This window comes from Agelaius phoeniceus, chromosome 1 (assembly GCF_051311805.1).
Source record: "Agelaius phoeniceus isolate bAgePho1 chromosome 1, bAgePho1.hap1, whole genome shotgun sequence".
NCBI lineage: Eukaryota > Metazoa > Chordata > Aves > Passeriformes > Icteridae > Agelaius > Agelaius phoeniceus.
The window spans coordinates 61,148,414-61,169,056 of NC_135265.1; the positions used below are offsets into that span (position 1 = coordinate 61,148,414).

Below are 20,643 nucleotides of genomic sequence, written 5' to 3' on the forward strand. Positions count from 1 at the left end.
TAATTTCAATTCTACTGTTTTGTAGAATTATTAATTAATTATTAGGATATTTCTAGGGTACTTACAAGGTTAATATCTCAGCAATTTAAAGTTCAAGCCACAACTAGATAACATACTTAATGGCAGCAAAGCTTCAAACGAATTTCTTGCAACATTAGCTGCATTTAAAAGTATAATCTTATGCTGCTTCCTCTTGTTCAGCAGCATTTCAGAATAATTGAAGAGACCATGTATTTACAGTGGAGAAAATAGGATACACTATTAACACTGCTTATGATGCTTATCATTATTTAGATGCAAAGTCTGAAAAAATATTGACCAAATAATGTTCTAAATGTATTCTCATTAAATAGGAAACATCAGCAGAAGAACCCATCAGCACATGCTTATATTTTTAAAAAATACTTGAAGAAATAGATTCAAGTTTAGTCAGTGTTCTTAAAGATTATATGTCCATTTTTTAAAATGGACAATTAATCTAAGGCACTGTCTACTGCATTTACTTGAATCCTCGTGGATTCGGTGAGAATTGACTGAAACTGGCTGAGGTTTTTGTCTTTGCTTTTGGCTTTAGCTGGTGATCTGTTTCTTGGGGTATTTACTTGTTTATTTATTTAAATAGGAGCTGAGCATTCAGATTCCCATTTAAATTCTATCAAGCCTGGTGCTCGAACATGACAGTTGATACCTAATTCTCATCACCCACCTTAGGAGAGTTTCACTGTTAACATCGAGAACATTAGTGCATTCACCATCCACTCTTTAGAAAATCTTAATCAAAAGCTTACTCCTTAAAGGCAGCTAATGTTTCAGGAAATCTCATTGGAGCTCTGCTCTCCTTAAGTACATTATCTAGCTGCAGTACAGCCTTAAAAGGTTAAGATGTTAACCTTGGCTTTACACTACAGAGACTGTTCTACAAATACTGATAGTGTAATACTGGGTTTTCTTAAAACAAGGAGGGGATGAAGCAAGCAACTTTTGGACTTTAAAAGAGTGGTAGAAGTACTTCAAAAAGAATCTTTTCTAAAAATAAAGCATGGCTTAAGTTTGTCCTTTGAATAATCCTGACATGTTTGTACTACGGTGGTTTGGGAAGCACATAAAGTGCTTATAACTATCCCATGCAGGTGTACATTGAGTATGAGCCTAATTATTTACTTTTCTGTTTAGTGGTGGCCAAACATGTCTCAAGTGTTGCCCTGAATCATGGCCTAAGTGCATAACTTCAGTAATCTACTTTTGCCCAGTCATTATATGCAGATTGTGAAGACTTGACACGTGTGACTAGTACATAATGAGCATTATCCAAACTTCTAAAGAAGGGCTCTCTGTGTATAACATATTCAGGACTGACTGCTGGGTTTGGTGTTTTGTGTCTGCGGCTTTCAGTCTATTTCGAGTGAAAATATGTAATTCCAGGCCACTCTTCCAATACATCACAGTCATTTTCTGCACTTTACTTGTTTTTCTCTCCATTTTTCCCACAAAATAAAACATCATTACAGCAGGTTTAAAGTGCACTTTAGTGCCTGCAATCTTCCCATGCTATTCTTTAATATTTCATCATTAAATAGCAAAATAACCTGATATGATCCTAATTTAGTGCCAATTACACTGCATTGATCAAAGTGACCTTTTCATACTGGAGCACAAAAATCAATCCCGCTGCACAACAAATGTCAGGGGGATGAGAGCAACATATAATCTGTGACAATCAAAACATTACTTACAAATGAAATCACCAATGACCTGCATGCCAAGGCAATTTCTGCATAATGTGCACTGGTTTTATTTGCAGCTTTTGTTGGGATTTTTTTGTCTTGTTTTGTTCCCCACTGTCTGCTGCCAGACATAGTTGTGCTATTTCACAGTTTCACTGACAGCACTGAAAATGGTTGAAGCTCTATGATTGATATAAAAATAATCACACAAAGTGACTATAACCCATAATGCCTCTTTGATGTTCAGTAAAGTGTAATTTTCTGGAGATCCAAAATTCAGACTGTCTTCTAACAATGTTCCTGTGACGTATTTGGTGGTATTTCAAAATGTAGCCAAATTGACTAGGTCAGCCATAAACAGGGGAGTGAAAAGGAACTGCTCAGGGATCCTCACTGTTCTGCCTTCAGTCAGTGACCCACAAGCCACAGTTTGACATAGATATTAGATCTGCAAAGTTAATGACAACATTGCAGTGACATTAATGATGTTTGTACTTTACCCATTATGTCCATGTCAGTTTTAGGGTTCAAATGGGGAGGCATTTGGCTGCGCAGGCAGTATCATCTACCAGCCGTAGCTAGAAGCCCCCTGACCTATCTAGATCTGTAATTCAAAAGAGAAAATTATTTTAGGTAACTTTTCAGGATTGGTTTTCTTAATCATATAATAAAAGTATCTAAATTTTAACTTGCTTTGTGTTTTGCTCATAATTAATCAGGGATGACCCATCCAGTGAAAAAATTCCTTACCCACAACCAAGACAATTTAAATTGATTTGTGAATCTTCAACTCATGAATCAAAGCTAGTAACAATGTAGTTAAAATCATGTGGTTAAAATCTGCACTTTTCACCTATTCCACTGGTGTGGGCATGCCACAAGACCAGAAGATCTGAATCTGTGTGTAAACTATGTCCTCTTCAAGCATGTAGACTGTTGAGGTTTTTGGGTCTTCAAGCATGTAGACTTCCAGCATGTAAACTGCTGAGGTCTTCTTCAAGCATTTAGTTCTACAGAAACAGCTGGGTCTCTGCAAGATAAAAATCCATCTCCTCCAGTACTCAGGTAAGACCTGCAGGATTTGAGAGCTGAGATCTGCCAGTGGCAGTTTGTCAGCTCTTGGCTGAGGAATTTAATCTTTTTGTGTATTAGTTGCTTTCCTGAAACTTAGATGTGGTATTTATACTTCACTCTTAGATTTTGTCTTTTTAGATGTAAGCTGGATGCTCCTAGATGATAGGTTAATGAGCAGAGCCTGTTTTAGAGACAGCTGTGTCATGGCCTTGTTCAAGATAAGGAGTGGGATCTTGAAATGCATTCAGTCAAATTGTTTGAAAATGTTTCACTCTATTTTGCAAACATACTTGGTAAAGGATTATGTCCAAAGAATTGAGGTAATTCTCAAGGGTTGGGTTTTTTGTTTGTTTGTTTTGTTTGTTTTGTTTTGTTCTGTAGCTGTTCTCTAGAGAAAAAGTGTTCTGATTGAAATAATTTATCCATAAGAAAAATCTCCAAGGCCTGGATATTTTCCCTGCTCATGCACACTAATCTGCTAATCAACCAAGAATGAGAGAGCATGGGAAAACCTAACTCTTAATATCAGTCTCAAAAGTGCTTGTTCTTCCAGATGCTTTAACTTCAGATCCAAAATAGACAAAAAAAAAGAATAATTAGGGGGAGAGATTCTCAGGGTTTTATCATCCCTATTACTGTTCTGGGGGTCACAAAACATTGCCTTTTATAGCACTTCACTGATAATGAGACTGAACAATCTCAGATAGGAATATCTAAAAAAGGGAAGCTAGCTATGCTTTCTGCCTCAGAGATGAATGAATGAAACCTTTGGTGCAGCACTTGAGATCCTTGAGGGCCTCTGCATCAAGGTTAAAGAGCCCTTTTGGGTCCTAAAGAAAAAACTACAATCTTGGGGAGTTCACATACATTTGCTATTTTTTCCTTGCTTTCAGTAGCTTTTGCTAGAGATACAGTCTGTGTTTTACTCACCAGGCTGATTAAAGCTCAGTTCTTTCTCATGACCATATAACAAGAATATCTCTCTTTCTAGAAAGTCCATTAGCAAACATGATTTATGACTGACAATTCCACATCTCTGTATGTAGCTCTGGTAAGAACTAAATAATATTCAAGATCTGGTTATGAACCAAATCCCATTCATTTCACGCTGATGCAGAATTAGTTTCAGACTAATGTAAAGGAACAGTATGGGCAGACTGTTAAGGTGACTCCTTTATTTTGAACATATTCTTCAGTGCAATTTGCAGCTTAACAGCTTCACTATAAATGATGTGATTAAGTTTTATACATATCTGTATATTTGATGTATTTACCCAAATGCAGCTGTCATTTTGTGTCCTGTTTCAAGTGTTTAGAACTAAATTAGTTGTTTGGAGCAATCACAATTTGCAAAGACAATTTTTTTCATTGTTAAGCTGTAATGCAAATCTGAACTGATAAAATAAGGATGACTATATAGATCTGGACAAAGCAATTTTTTTCCATCATAGTAGGAGATTGTAAAATTTATTCAGCATTAAAAAATCAGTTGAACAGATCCACTAATTCATCATTTCTGGCAGACATAGACAATGTAATCATTTGCATCATCACATCCAAAATATCCATTCAAAATAGCTGCCCCAACTCAACTTCTAGCATGTCCAGCTCATTCTTTAAAAGCAAAGTTGCTGCTTTCTTTCAGCATTTTACTGTGAAGCAGGACTGCAAATGGGAGACTATAGGTCTGCTGTAACCAAAATCTGTGTTTTGGCTGATTACAGCATTTTAATAATTATTGATTTGTTACATTTGTTTTGACTTTTTTACATTATAGAATTATAAATAGGGATATAATTTATAATGGACCATATAGGGCTCAGTATAAAATACGTGGTATTTATTGAATAAAAGAATATTATATTTATAAGTCTTAATTTATGGCCTAAAATATAGACAGTAGGTGTCTCAGGTAGAAAGAACCTTTCATCTCATATGAAATATGAAGAAAAGTACCAAAAGAAGAAGAAAAAGTTTACAATTGACCTATCAATAACCTGTAAACCTTATCTAGAGGTTTAGGATCTTCAGTTTGTTGTGCCATGCATGCCACATGATTACTCATCACTGAAATGTGGGACAAACTGAATTTAGACAACAGTTTAGGGCTAACTCTGAAGTCAGTGCTAAAAAGAGGAAATGCATCAGATAACTCTTTAAATAACAAGCCAATGAATGACATTCAATTACTTTTTTTACGTATCAAATGAACATATATGACTGTTAGACTTTAATACACTATGTAACCTACTTTAAAACTCAACCAAGCTTTGAAATATTTAAGCCATAGACTGTCAGGGCTGCATTCCATTTTCTTGGGCAAGACATTACCAGTGTGCTGGATAATGCTATCTCTAAAGCTTTTATGTTTTAGCATAAGAGGTAGTTAGAATTATTAGGTTTCTATTGATTCTGAATGCCACAATTTCTATGAACATCTGATTTCTTTCTTATCTGTATTTTTTTAGATCTATATGTCCAAATTGCATTCAGAAATGTAATCCTCAGACACTAGAGAAAACTAATCATTTGTCTACTCCAGTTATAAATCATACCTTATTAGAGAAAATCAAATTTTCTGTGATCCCAGAACAGAAAATTATGAACTTAATTCCTTACAAATTGCAGAGGAGATAATATCCGATAATCCATTAAGCACATCTCAATCAATATCTATCACTGTAATGTAAAGCACACTGATAAGGATATGTGTATTGCTGATTAAGAGTATCACTATAGTGGTAGTGTATACAAATTTCATAGAAGTGAAATTAATAGATTGCTAATGTATCAAGCAACTAATTTCATTCAAGCTCAACAGTGAGGTATTTTGCATGCTTCAGAATCTGAGTCAAAACTTAACACATGCAAGTTTTAAATACAACAAATTAGTGTCTCACATGTAATGAAAGAAACTAACTTCACTTGAGAAAGTGTGTAGAAGCTTACAGTTAACATGATCCAGTCCAAATGTTGTGTGCTTAAGTGGAAAGATTCTCACCAACTTCACCAGGCTATATGGAAGACCTCTGCAGTCTGGTATTACATCTTTCCTTAAAAAAAAAACCCAAAACACACAAATAGCATTTTAAAAATAAAGGATAGCTTTCACAGGAAATTAATAGGACCTGCCACACTTATACTTTGCTTTAAGCTTGTCTTGGAATGAGTTTTCTGCCTGTGTATTTATGCACTAGAAAATCCTAACTGACCTGGAGCAGATTAAGTGATTATAGTGTGCAATTCAACAAATTCCAGAAACACGTTTCAAGTCCCTGAGTCACTCACATGCTGTTCAACTGTTTATGCACTGTGAAAAGTGGCTGTATGACAAGCATGCAGAAGGAAACTATTCTTATCAAGACAGTAGGTAGTTTTGTGTGGCTTCTGCTAAACTGACCTCCTAACCTCCTGTCCCAGCATATGTTCTAAATAGTTCCAAGTAAATCAAGGAAAGGAAGTAAGTCTCGCATACTTTCTATGTAAATCTTTTTTAAAGCTCAAAAATAATTATTCCTTCTTATGAGATATCACTTTTGTCAGTAAATTAGTGTTTCTGAGCGCAGGTAAGCACATTTTGTTGGTAAATCTAAAGGAAATGTTAATTATATGAAAATATTTCTTCTTTTCAAGACAAAGGGGTGGCACTTGAAACCTCTCCTATTCTATCACACAAAGTCTTCTTCCAGTCTGAACAGAGCAAGCAATTCTAGGAGTTCCATTTGTTTAAGAAAATAGGTCTAAATTGATTAAACTAATCATTTTATTCTAACTGCTCTTTTTAAAGACAACTGCTGATTGCATGCCCCTTTTGTAGCTGTAGCTGAGCCTGAGATGGTACAAAATAACCATCTTGCCAGTTGTCACAACTATTTGCTCATTCTTTAATTAAACATAATATATAAAACCGTATAATTTACATCTAATTGGGAAACATCTTCTTCAGTCAGAAGGCATATAGTCTGATGGCATAAGTAGAAGCTTGGGTGTCAACAGGTCTGAGCTACTGTCCAACTAGAGAATCACAGCTGGCCTGGCAAAGATTTCTTAATCTTCACATTTAAAAATCTCATTTATTTACAAAGGATAATTTCAGTTAACCATTGACTTCATGAGTATGCTGTGAGAGCTGGTGTATTGCAGACCTTAAAATAGGAAAAAAAATTATCACTGACTTGCAGGAGCAGTATACTGTGATAACAGCAAGGCTGTGGTTAAATAAAGCAAAAAAAGGACTGTAACTGCAGGTTTGTCTTAAAAAAGAACACTAAACAGAATAAAACCCTGTTTCAAAGTCATGTTCTGGTTTGCCACAGAGTTTAATGTTGTTGAGGTGTTGAATTGTAAATATAATAATCAAACTCCATTAAATAACAGGAGCGGGTTTATCCAAGGAGAGATTGGGAGCCAGCCAGACATCACAACAATGCTTGGTAGAAGAGAGGCATGGGATTGAAGAAGTCCTCTCCACACAGGCTGAACACAAAGGAAAGCAGCTTTGTGGAGTAGGACCTGGGAGTCCTGGTGGACAACAATCTGTCCATGCGCCAGCAGTGCCCTGGTGGCCAAGAAAGCCAAAGGGATCCTGGGGTGCATTAGGAAAAGCATTGCCAGCAGATCAAGGGAGGTGATCCTGACACTCTGCTCAGCCCTGGTGAGGCCATACCTGGAGTGCTGTTGAGGCCATACCTGGAGTATCCAGTTCTGGGCTCCTCAGGACAGACATGGAGCTGTTGGATGGAGGGCAGTGGAGGCTCCAGTGGAGGACAACAAATATGATCAAGGGACTGGAGCATCCTCTTATGAGGAAAGGCTGAGGGAGCTGGGCATGTTCAGCCTCAAGAAGAGGTGACTGAGAGGGGACCTCTTCAGTACCTATCACTGTCTGAAGGGAGGGTGCCAAGAAGATGATCCAGGCTCTTCACAGTGTCAAGCAACAGGACAAGAACAAATGGCCAGAAACTGATGCACAGGAAGTTCCGCCTGCATATGAGGAAAACTTCTTTACTGTGAACTGGCACATATGTTATTTAGTTCAGTTCTAAAACCAACCATTTTACCAAAGGCTACAGCTTTTGTATCTTGCAGCAGAAATCAAATGCTAACAAAACATCATTTAGTGTAACAGGATGATTTTTTTTAGATATTCAGTATACATTCAAAGCTTTATATTGTCTTGAAATCTCACACTGCTCTTTAAAGTATCTCCTTTTTCCTCAGAAAGACTCAAAAGGAGGAACCTTTAGAAGCAAAGGAACAATCTATTATTATTCATGATCTAGTATACCTATTATCAGCAGTGCATTTAACTGAACAGGCCAGCATCCATGCTGCAGTCTAAGTTAATCTCTTCCTTTTCTGATTGAGAGCTCTTTTTCTAAAACAAAGCAAAAAGCATTAAGGTAAAATATGCCCGAAGGTCCTTTTATTGCATACAAAAATTAACCAGGACCTTTTTCCCACACATGGGAATACATATGCTGTTAAATTTAAAACAATGAAAATGACTGCTTATGTAATGACAGGGAAGGGGCACCTGTATTTTTGGGGATAATGCCTTTCTCATCATTAGACTAAAGGTTTATCAGCCATGAAATTTTTAGATTTTTCTCTTTTTTTTTGGCACAACACACATCATGGTTTTTACATGCTTTGGTCTCCAAATACACTCTTTCCTGGGGAATTTTCTGCAGCCAAGGAAAATTTGTCACAATCTGGTAAATTTACACAGCAAACCTCTTTTATGCACAAGAGTTTTATGAGCTACACCATTCACTGCTATCCACAGGGAATTCAGAAGTGCCATAGAAACAGAATCTTCTCCATACACCATGCCCTGCCTACACAGAAAATTAAACATTACATAAAGCGCATATAAAGTTAGGCAATTAGAAGACCTTTACGCCCTGCAGCTTGATCCTGTGTTATCCTCCATGCCATAGTTTGAATCAACACCATTACTAACTTTACTTTGTGTGCCCATATTATGCACATTCAAGCCCCAATACACTGGAAGTTGCTAAAATTCTGACTAGTAAAAGTTGCAGGTTGCCAAACCAGCACACCATTCTCTGTTGCTTTAGGACATGAAATAAAATGATGCAGACACTGGACTCTCCAAGGTAAAAAAGAGGGCAGCTTAATTTCTGACTCCAGCATTTATAGATTTCTAAAAGTGACAGTGGATTGGAAGATGACAGTGCTATTTCTCCAATGACACTGAACAAACCAACAGTCCATCAAATTTCTCCTCCTCCATAAAAGAATGTAAAACAAGAAGTTATTTACATAAAGTATGTGATAATGTTTGTTACAAGAATGTAAACATCAGAAGGCTTAGAAGAACTTAAAAAAACAGGGCAACAATTCTCCTTTGAACAGGTCACCAGGCCTTTGATCCCTGTCCAAGCAGGAGCTTCACCTTTTGCTGGCAACAAGTTCCAATGCTGAAGGAACAGGACTGAACAGCAGACAGAATATGACTTAGCCAATGATATCATTGTTGCACTAAACCCTCATTTTGTATTTCATACTCCACTCCTGTACTCTTGCTGCAGATAGCTGTGGATTAAAGCTGGAGAACACAGGAATGCTGGCACAACCAAAAATCAGCATTCACAAAGAGATATATAATACACAGTAGACTGAATCAATAACCTGAACAGAATCAGAAAGAAAACAATAAGGAAAAATACCCTTATTCAGGTTATGACCATCAGGAGCTTAAATGATACTTTTTGCTTAGTCCATTAAGGAGCACTCTTCACATCTCACCCTAGATCACAGGTTGTCACCTTTCCAACTCATACCTTGGGATCAGCTCATTTCTTCCAAGGAGTCCTTGAAATATAGCTGTCACAAACAACCACTGTGTAATGGATGGTACAAAAGCAACACAAGCTGTTGGATGTTATGCAACTCACTGCCACTGGGCACTTTTTGGGGGCACTTTGCCATACCTCCCAGCAGTGAGAACCATCATACAAGGGCTGGGGAGAGAGGAGCCATGTTCAGCTCAGGCTGCATCCACATTTGTTCAGCCTGCTTGCAGATGGCAGTTCAGGCAACCATGCAAGCAGGAAGTTATTTTTGCTGTGTTCTACATCTACAAATACCTTCCTCATATAAAAATAACACAAGATCTCAGGTTCCCTTTTAATTGAATGACTTCAGGTTTACACTCTATTTTCTCCAGTTTTCCTCTTTGTAAGAGACACTCACTCTTCATAAAATTTGCAAGTAAAAGTCCTTTCCTATTTACAGATTTCTAAAGTAAAGGATTTGAGGAAAAAGTCAAGCATTATTAAACTCTTGCTTTAAAAAACCCCATTGATCATTTGCTTTAATGCCAGCACAAGTTTTATATAAAACCTACCTTTCATTTATGGGAAAAATAATATTTTTTCTTGATATTTAATACATACATTATTAGATTCATGTATTTATTGATTAAATTGATCCATCATATAATCTGTGAATGTCTTTTCAGTAACATATCCATTTTTACACCTCTTGCTTCAAAACAGATTCACAAGTTTTAAATGAAAATTCTGGTGAAAATGCACCTTTATCAACACAGAGAAATCAACAGACCAGCAGGGTTTCACCTGGAAAACCTGGCTTCAAGTCAGGCTTTGCAGAAGTCAGACAAGAAATCCGATTTTATCCAAGTGTCCAAAGCCCTATCTCCAATGAATGAGCAAGTTTCTTTTTCTCTTCTAGAAATGCTTGACCCCAGACAGTTTTGAAATGCAGGAAAAAATAGGTATGCCTTAAGCATTTATTATTGCCTTGTAGAAGCAACACATGAAACCTCCAGAACAGTGAAACATCAGAAATTTTTAAATTTCTGATTAGATATGTTGAAGTTAATAGATAACTAATATTTTCTTAAAAACAGTATGAAATTCATTATTGATATTTCCATTCTTTCTGGTTTGTTCCTAGAAATAAAAATAGAATTAATAACTACTATGATGATGGAGAATAGAAAACCTAAATGCAATGTTACAGAACATATGTAATAAACTGACAATTTTGCATTAACTTTTATATTTTGGAGTATAGAAATCATTGTGAAAGCCTATATTATACTGCCATGATCTCAGAGCCTAAAGCATTCCATAAAATTGTTCTGGAGATCTTTGTATTGCAAAATATGGAGAGTATGGAACTAAAAAAAACATTAATAAAAATCGACATTTTCTCAACTAGGCAAATTAGGTTTTGGCAAGGTAAATGAAAAATAAAAGTGGAAAGGAGAAAGAAATGTTATTCAAACCTTTTGGTGAGTAAGAATAGGTGTGACTGAATTAAATACACTATAACCTATGTGAATAATATACTCCATCCGTCTCAGGGCTCCAGGTGAGTCAGTGGGATGATACATGTTGATGCCAACTGATGGCACTAATTCACCAATCTATTAAAATTAGAATATTACATTCTTAAAAATCATCTCTTGAATGTGGGCCAAACCCAGACATGGCTTAAATAGAAGCACAGCATAGTTTGGAAGACAAACTCGCTTTAGCCTGAAAATATCTCTCCAGCCTATCTGTTGTAATTAAGTGCTGGTGGTCACCAGACAGCATACATTTCCTTTGACAGAAAAGCCCAAGATTTAGCACAGCAGTAAGCCTGAGTGTGGTAACCTGAGCTGAGTAACAAGGGAAGATATATTGAGAATGAAGCACAGCAGAGAGCAAAATCATGAAATTCACTTCTCACCGACTTTACAACCTGTAGAGAGAGCCACGCATCCGACAGGGAGCCAACCCTTCCCCAGGGGGTGGGTGCCAAGCCCTGTCCCTACCCACCCTCCCCGGGCTGGTGCACCTGCCGGCTGTGCTGGCCAGGTCCAGCTGAATGCCTGCTGCCTGCAGGGACGCCAGGATCAGGGGAATTAGTTCTGCTTGCCTTGGGAGGCCAGCCCAGCCACCACGGTTTCTATTCAAACTCCCCTCCACCACTCAAGCTCAACTGGAACCATTTAGTACCCACATTGTTCTGTGGTTTTTATTTGTTTCCTTCCACTCAAGCACATGTTAGAAAAGGCGACCCCCCAGCAATCTTTTTTTTTCCCCCCTTTTCACATGACTAAGCAATTATCTTCTTCCTAATCAAAGAGACAGATGAAAAGAGTTTATTAATAAAAGTTCCCCTTCAGGAAGATTGGAAATGAATGATTAGTAAAATACACCCAATTTTACTTATAGACCCCCCTCATAGACAGGCATCTGTGTAGGGTAGGGATGCCAGAATAGTGGTGGGGATTCAGGCATCTGGAAGCTGTTTGCGATATGGATTAGAAGGAGGCACATAGATACTGCCTCCAGTCACAAAAGCTTGCTCTGTGGAGGGGGGAAAAAAATATGCTGCTTGTTTACAGTGCTACTTTTTCCCTTTGCTTGTTATCTGTTCTATTTCTTCCCTCGCTCCTCTCTCCCCACACCATTCATGAGCAATTATGTCTGCACCGATATGCCAGCTGGTGGGGCCTGTTTGCCATACCCACCACACCAGGATCTAGGAAAATGGGAGAAGGAGACGGGAGCTGGGCAAACAACACGGCATTGTGCTTGGGACCAGGGCATTATCTGCTCCCTGTTGCCAGGGAATGGGGAAAACAACTCCTGCACAGAGGAGAGCAGACCAAAGATAGTCACGTCTTCAGCCTGCCGTGTACCCACAGTATATTTAAAACAGTGGTAAATCACTGACACAAAAACTCCAAGGGGCTTTAATAAAGAGCTGAATATTTAAGCAAGTTTAGAAAGAGTGGTGCTTTCCAGACAGATCTAGTTTTACCAGCGTGAGTCTGAGATGGTCGCAATATTTACAAGCATTAAACCATCGTATAAAATCATGTGTAACCTGAGAAGCATTCTAGTGAATAAGTCCATCATACTTGTCTTATGAAATAAATATTAAATGCACTCAAAGATGCTACTTTTAAATCTCTCTAGCAATAGGCTTTTCTGATGCTTTCTACTGGTTAAGTTAAAATTTTAGTCTCAAAATCAATAAGTAAAGTATAAGATAAGGCTGCTTAAATTCTACATCGTACATTAGAACTCAAATTAAGAGAATATCCCACCTGAGTGTGAGGGGGCTTGGGATCAGGGTTTTAGGCCTTCTATTCATCCAGTTTTTTTTCAATCAGAAGAAACAAAATCCAAGCCCTTAACTACTTCAAAAATGTCAAAGAAAAAAATTTTTAATGAAATTATTATTTTAGACAGGGTTGCTTTTAAATTCAGATTCTCATCCTGCATTTCAAAGAAGATAAAATTTCTCCCCTCTCACATCTCATTTGGAAGAAATTGCTTTCTGAAGCAAGGGCATTTCTTTAACTCATTTTTTCAACAGAAATAAAATTAAGCATTAAGCAGCATCTCAAATTCAACTTTTTCCTAGGAGCTTCTCTAAAAAATGCATCTAAGAGATGACAGAAAATATAGCTGAGGAAAACAGATTTTTGTGCAAGCATCTTTCTGAATTTGTCAGCATTTTTGATTATTTGAGAAAGAAAAAACAAAATTAATTGGAAGACTACTAAAAAATAATTCAAACTTCTCCACATAATTACAATTACAGCAGCATCACAGTAGGGCTATACTATTGTTAATACAGTAAATAAGGCAGGCTATTGCAGTAAATCCAAAATTATTAGATTTAAACTCTTGACAATGGATATTCATTTTAGACCTACTGGATTGTATTAGATATATATTTTAAGCCTCTTAAATGCTTACATATTAGAGGTATAGGGAATCTCTGCTTTTAGAGGAAGGACTGCAGAAAAAACCCATACCTTGTAAACAACATTCTTAATGCCATTTATGTGTGTCACTTTACAGAAAAAAATATTTAAAATTATATACATTTATTTCCACAGAACAAAATGATGAACAAGACCAGTGCTCTACAGGTTTCCTTAGGATGGATTTAAGATGATCCTATGACAGACAAGTAGAGTGGATTTCACTGGCCACTTCTCATTAGTGCCAGCAAAGTTTTAAATAATACCCCACTATCACACAATCCATATCTGTTAATATTTAGAGAATTCTTTACATAGTACTAGTAGGCTTGTTTATATCATATTTCCATTACAGTAACAATTTACCTATGCAAGTCTTAAAACAGAAAATCACAACTTATTTAAAACTGTCTAAAACCAAATACTTTTCTATCTACATAAATTATCTATAACAGACTCAATACATTATGCTGCATCTTCCCAGATGCAGACATCATGTACATTGTTTCTTAAAACAAAGTACCTAGTCTCTTCCTTTCTCTTCTTGCAAGTGATGTAAAGTTAAACCCCTCCTTTAACTGGAAAAAGAAAAAGACGTAGTGCCCAACAAGAGCCACACTTTCAAGTTGATACCACTATGGAAAACTTCACAGTTAAAGGAAAAAAGAAAAACATTGTCTCGGTAGGTCATCACTGTCCAGGTTCCCATGAGGAAGTCCTTGGGGAAGGCAGAATAGCCTGAGGTTTGTGGTGGTGTTTTTGGTGCTGTTAACATTAAAATATGTTTCTGTTTCAGAATGGGTGAAATAATGACAGGTTTGTAAAATGCAAGATATCTGACAATATTCAAAATTGTCCAGGCACCTCTGACAATCCCACCTTCCTTATGCTTTGTCTGCATTCAATGCCTACACCAAGGAGATTTCCGTGAACACTGTTTAAAGAGCAATTAACAGCTAAGAAACCAGACCTTTTTTTCCTGAAGAAGAATTGTATCTACAAAAGAAAACAATGCAATGGTTGGAACTATTGAAGATAATATTTACTTTCACATTGAAAATATGTTTAGGTTTTGTCTTTGTGGGCATTTCACAAATAATATAGAAGCTTTATAAAATGAGAGAAATTTTTTAATGGAACATCCACTTTACAATTCTTGTGTTTGTTAAGCCATATTGCCTTACCTTTTCAGAACTGTACTGATAAAGTAATTTTTAGGAGTGATTTATATTGTAGCTGAAAACATTTATATTATTCATTAGAACCATCTAGCTAAGACATTAACAGAAAATTGAATATACTATTGCAATTTTATTCTTTCTTTAAATATAAGTCCTATATTCAGTATGTATCATGGCTAGATGTGGAAAAAAGTATTTTTTGTACATTTTCACTTCTCTTTAATTCCTGGATGCCTGGTTTAGACATACTATGTAAATTTGGACACATGCAGCTGTGCACATATGTTTAAGGATTCAGACTTAAATGCATGATTGTGATATAACCATATGCAATACATTCATATATTTTTGACATGCTCCCAAGCAGTTGATTTTGTGTATTTATGTAGGAAATAGAGTATTTGTTTGCATTTTGTGTATTTATGTAGGAAATAGAGTATTTGTTTGCATGTTCCTTTCCATTAAACAAAGGCTCTATGATTTTGTCGAACTGCTGTTAAAGGATAACACGTATATATGACTTAAAATTGCACATGTAAATGGCCACATACAATTCTGGCCTTCTAGGAAAAAACATAGAATTAATGTGCCTCATTAAGTACATAACTTCTATATCAAAAAAAGCCCCTGCTTCTTTATGTATTGCCATTATATCTTTAATATTTCCAGAAAACTAAAAAAATGTTTTTTCTATCTTGTTAGATAGAAATGTTGTATGTCTAATGACATTTTTTAATCAAAGTCTCAAGCAAAACCCCATGGAGTTGATGTGAGTGATGTAAGTGCAGTTGAAACAGCTGAACAGGCGATGATACAGCCTGCTCCACCATAGAGAAAGATATTTAACTAAACAAATCACTAACATCAATGATTATCAACCCTTTAAAAAAGAAATAAAGAGAGAAAAAGAGAGAGAAAGAAAAGAAAGAAAAGAAAGAAGGAAAGAGAAAGAAAGAAGAAAGAAAGAAAGAAAGAAAGAAAGAAAGAAAGAAAGAAAGAAAGAAAGAAAGAAAGAAAGAAAGAAAGAAAGAAAGAAAGAAAGAAAGAGAAAGAAAGAAAGAAAGAAAGAAAGAAAGAAAGAAAGAAAGAAAGAAAGAAAGAAAGAAAGAAAGAAAGAAAGAAAGAAAGAAAGAAAAAGAAAGAAAGAAAGAAAGAACCCAAAAGAGAAAAAGTTTCTGAAATTAGGCTTAACATCCAGACACACTGAGGTGTTTATATGTATGCATGTAGGTGTGTGATCCATACATGTCCCTACCTGCATCTATGTGCAATATGTACAAATTTTATTTTTTCTATCTTGACACAGTTTTGTCTGGAGATTTGCAGTTTCTGTTCAAGGGGAGTACAAGTGAAGATCTTTGAAGAGGTACATATTTTACTCTGGTGTGGTTGGCCTGCAACCTCTGTTCTGATCCTCCCTTCTATAAACAATCCTCTCATGATGATATGTTCGTCCTCTTCCACAAGTGGATAAACTGGATTCTCCCAAAGGCAAAGAGGAGAAGCATAGGTATATTCTGTGGTAAAGACCTTTTGACTGAGAATTGATCTGCATTCTAATAACATCTTTTTCAGCTATGAAAGCCAACAAACAGTTTGCCTTATTTCTCATGAAATATCTAAATAAGATGAAACCTAGGCTATTTCCTTAATGTGTTAATGTCCAGATTTAAAAAATAAAAAATAAAATCCATGCTATTTCCTTAAAAAGTCTTGTTTAAAAAAATATTACTGTCATTATGCGACCTAACAGTTCTCTGTTTTCAAGTATGGTGATTAAGGAGAGAAACCCATCGGACTTTGCTTTCCCCTCCTCCCATGGTCATAAGCACAAAATTCCTTTTGATTCCTATGTTGCCTTCACATTAACCAGCATGCCCCCAGTGCCCAGAGCCCATGCTTTGTCATTTAAAGTGAAACTAAAGTGATAGAATCTTTTTTTTGCACCTTTTCCCTCTATATCCCTTTCACACCATTATTTATCCAAAACTCTTCAAATATCTAGAGTGACATTAGTCTTTCAAGTGGGAAAAAATAAAGATATTTCTCTAGGGGAATCACAGATTATTCTCCACTCCTTCAGTAGTTCCAGCCATAAGACTATTGTTGTGTCTGTGTTCAGCTATCTGTATTTGTCTACATTTATAATTTTGAACACTTTTTATTTGTAACTTTAGCATTTAACTTTGGATAGAGAATTTAACCATTTCATAGCTTCTAGCATTTCATCCCACATTATTGTACTTTTCTAGCATTTCATCCTATATATGTACTTTTAATCTAATTTTAAGACAAAAAAATCAGCAAAAAACCAATGTGGTTTACTTTTTCTGTGATATTTATGCTAGTCAAAAAATGCCAGATGAAAGTTTGGTGAAAAGTGTCAATAAAAAAGCAGATTACAGGGGTAAAACAAATGCTTAACCTATTTCAGCTTAACCCATTTCAGCTTAACGCAGTGGGCATATTTTCACCCTCGTCAAAGTGAATGTCTAGTGAGAATCTCTTTTTTCTAGTGAAGAAACAAGACCTGGTAACATTTATTAATTTTCGTCTAACATCCAGAATTTATTGCCTGTTTTGCTGCCATCTGAGATAACATGTTCTTTCAAAATTAAAACATAATAGGATGTTTGAAGTTTTTAATCCCTTCTCAAATGCAAGAGGTACAAAGACCAAGTAAAAATCATCTACTTCCTATCACTAAAATGCCCCACTGTGGAAGTGACATTTTGATTCTGCCAATTAAAATAAAGAAATACTTATAATTTGCAATGAAAGCTAATTGATAAATGAAGTGTCGCCGACTAGTAGTGGTGCTGGCAGGGTTCCATTTCATAATCCCACCAGGTGCCTTGCAATCACGTGCAGGGAGTCACAGAGGGACAGGATCCACAGCAGCTCACCCCCTCCTCCCCTGCCCTGACTCCAGGCATCCCTTTCTTTGACCCCTTTGCCAGTCCCACATCCTCTTTCATGGCAGTGCTCAGGGTGGAGGGGCTGGCTGTTGTGGTGTCGCTTGGGCTGGGTGACAGCCCGTTCTCCACAGACAGCGCTGTCAGGGAATCACAGACTTCCACATGTACAAGCGAAATTAACTTCTGTTAGTCTGACATTTTCTGCAATCAATACTCACAGGGTCCTTGTCTCTGGGATCAAAATTCATAAATCAAAAGCAGAAAGCATGAAATAAGGTATTTGATAAATCCATTAACTGAAGTGGAAGTGTACTTCTGTCACACTGTTTAAAGACTACAGTAGTGCTGGCTAAAGGAGGAGAAATCTAACAAACACATTAAGTGAAGTGCTGGCTTGTGTTTGTTTGAATATATGGCTCAATCTCACTTGCTGAAGGACTTTATGCCTGGGCAGCAGACAAGTTGGTTTCCCCGGACTTCACACTGCACAGACTGCCTTCAGAAAGCAGAAAACCACCAACTAACCATTTTCTGATGGACAATCCTCTCCTCCCACTCCAGGACAATCCAAGTTAAAGACAAATCTGCATTGCAAAACATAACACCACTGCAAACCATTTTGGATTCACTAAAGCTGCATGACCCTAATGTGTGGGTCATTGTTTTTAAGGGTTAGAAGGAAGTCCAAGATACAGATAAGCATCAAGAAAACTTTTGTTACACTTTCAGTCCAAACATCCAAGTGACTCTTAAAGCCCCAAGGACTATCTGTCAGTACAGTTTGGTGTCTAGGGATTTTTTTTTTAGCCTTGTATCTATAGTGTAATATAAAAGGTAGCAGTAGACAAATTACTGTCATTAGATCATTTCTTTATATCACTTCAGATACCATGACAATACACCTTCCTTCTTTCATGATGTAAAATGAAGACAAAACAGCTGCTTTTGACAAATCCTCTTCAACAAAAATTTCTTCTAAGTATAACTCCATGTTATCAATGAAATTCCTATTTTACCGTTTCTGAAATCAGTAGAACAATATTTTCAGCACATCTCATTCTATATTTGCTCATTACCTATCAATGGACAGTTTGATTTTGCTTTTCTCTAATTGCAAGCTATCCAATAATTAGAGCAGGTTTTTTTTCTATACAGATCTTTTGTCTTCTAAGTCTGTCAATAGTTGTGATTTTCTAAGAGTCTGAATGTACTCTAATAGACCTATGAGAATGACTTTTTTTTGCTGTTATGTACATTCAATAAAGTTTTCCCCCATCACTTAAAGGATTCTACTACTTCCTTTTCTGCTCTGAATAATACAGCTTCCCTTGAGAAAACTCATTTTAACAGACTAGAAGTCTGCATTTACTTTTAGATAATAAAATTATTGGGCATGTCTGGCTCACCTGACTATTTATACTTATAGCATCACTCTTATCATGGAACCACTCTAAAATTAAAAATTCTCAATATATTGACCTCTGATATTTACTACTTGACAAAGCATCTACATGCGGGTTTTTTCATCATTCAGGGAGTCATAGCTGTAAATCTTTGGGGAGAAGAATTTTTTGGGTTTTGGTTACAAGCAACATTTAACCCTATTTTTCTCTTTTTTTTTTTTTTTTTTTTTCATGAACCCTGTGAATCCTGACTCTATGTCTTCCCATGGTGGAAGCAGAGAAGCCAGAGCAGCTCCTTATCCATTGTGGCTTCCCAAGCAATAAGATCCCCACTCCTTCACACAGTCAATCTGATTCTCATTCTGCCTGGCTGACAGGTGACTGGCAGGGTGAGTGTCCTGGGAAGCTGAAGAGGCAGACAGTCTATCCACTGATGGAAAACCAGCCAGCCAAATGCCATTTTTATCTTCCCCAAAACTGACCTGTCAGAAATATATGGCTTCTATTTTTTTTTTTTTTTTTTCCTGCATGAAGGAAATTTGTTTTCTATTCAGCTCTTTTCAGGGGTTGTTTTAAAACCAAAGAAGGAACCCAATATTACTGAGAGAGCTTTCACTCACTTAAAATTCAGTAAGTTCACTCACAGCAGGATACCAAGCAGATTGCCTTGCTTAGGACAGTCAGTATGGACAGGAACTCACCTTGAAGTTCTCAGATCTTGATCCAGGACCATTAATTGTTCCACACCTCTCCAGAAGGGCAAGTACCTAATTAAAAATAGGGTAGTAAGGAGAAACCATTAATGTCTTGTTTTTTTTCTGCTCTCCCTGCCACAAAGTTGACTTCTCAGTTTCCCAGTAAAACCAATCTGAGAAAACTCCTTCCCTTTGCCTATATACCCCCCTGACATACAAAACATTGAAGTCTGGGTAACATGATGCTTCAGTGGACAGTAGAGTCTCATAGTAGCTTTATATCTATATCTCTGCAGAGCCATTTGGGAGAGTGTATGAAAAAATACACTCAGAAACAGTCATACTACCTATCAAGCAGCTAACAAGTGCATATGTTTCAACACTTTCCAAGATATGTGTAAAGATACAGTTAATTTTTAATTTTTCCCAGAACTGCATCTTTCCAGTGTTCTTTTAGTCCTCTCTAAAGTAGGGCGGTCTGTCAATTTTTGCCTCCTTTTCTTGTAGAAAAGGAGACTTGATTTCTGCTGATACTATCCAGTATACTAAACCCAGAAATTTTCCAATAGAAACTTACATTGGAGAACAATGTTGTGACTTGAAGTATAATTTGTTTTGGAATTTAAGAGCATCATCAGACAAACTATTTAAAAATGCATCTCATAAACTGAATTAATATTTTAATATGCTTTTGATGCCTAATGAATAATTTTAGCTGTTGTAAAAATAAACAAGAAATCAGGTGCTTACAAGTCTTTTGAGATTTATTCAATAAAGCAGTGAATTCCTACAACAAGAAATATAACTTCAAAGACATTGCACTATTGCAATATGACAACTTAAAAAGTTAAGCTTCTCAATGCCATGTCCCATGAAAAGGATA

At 36.4% G+C, this 20,643-nt stretch overlaps 1 long non-coding RNA gene across 1 annotated transcript in view; it reads left to right on the forward strand.

Moving 5' to 3' along the window:
* Window positions 1-16,156, forward strand: part of LOC143695771 (uncharacterized) — a 49,426-nt gene extending 33,270 nt beyond the window's left edge. Inside the window, exon 3 of the long non-coding RNA XR_013185305.1 lies at window positions 16,051-16,156. This is a non-coding gene — a long non-coding RNA (uncharacterized LOC143695771). The remainder of the gene's footprint in view (window positions 1-16,050) is intronic.
* Window positions 16,157-20,643: the final 4,487 nt, after the last annotated feature.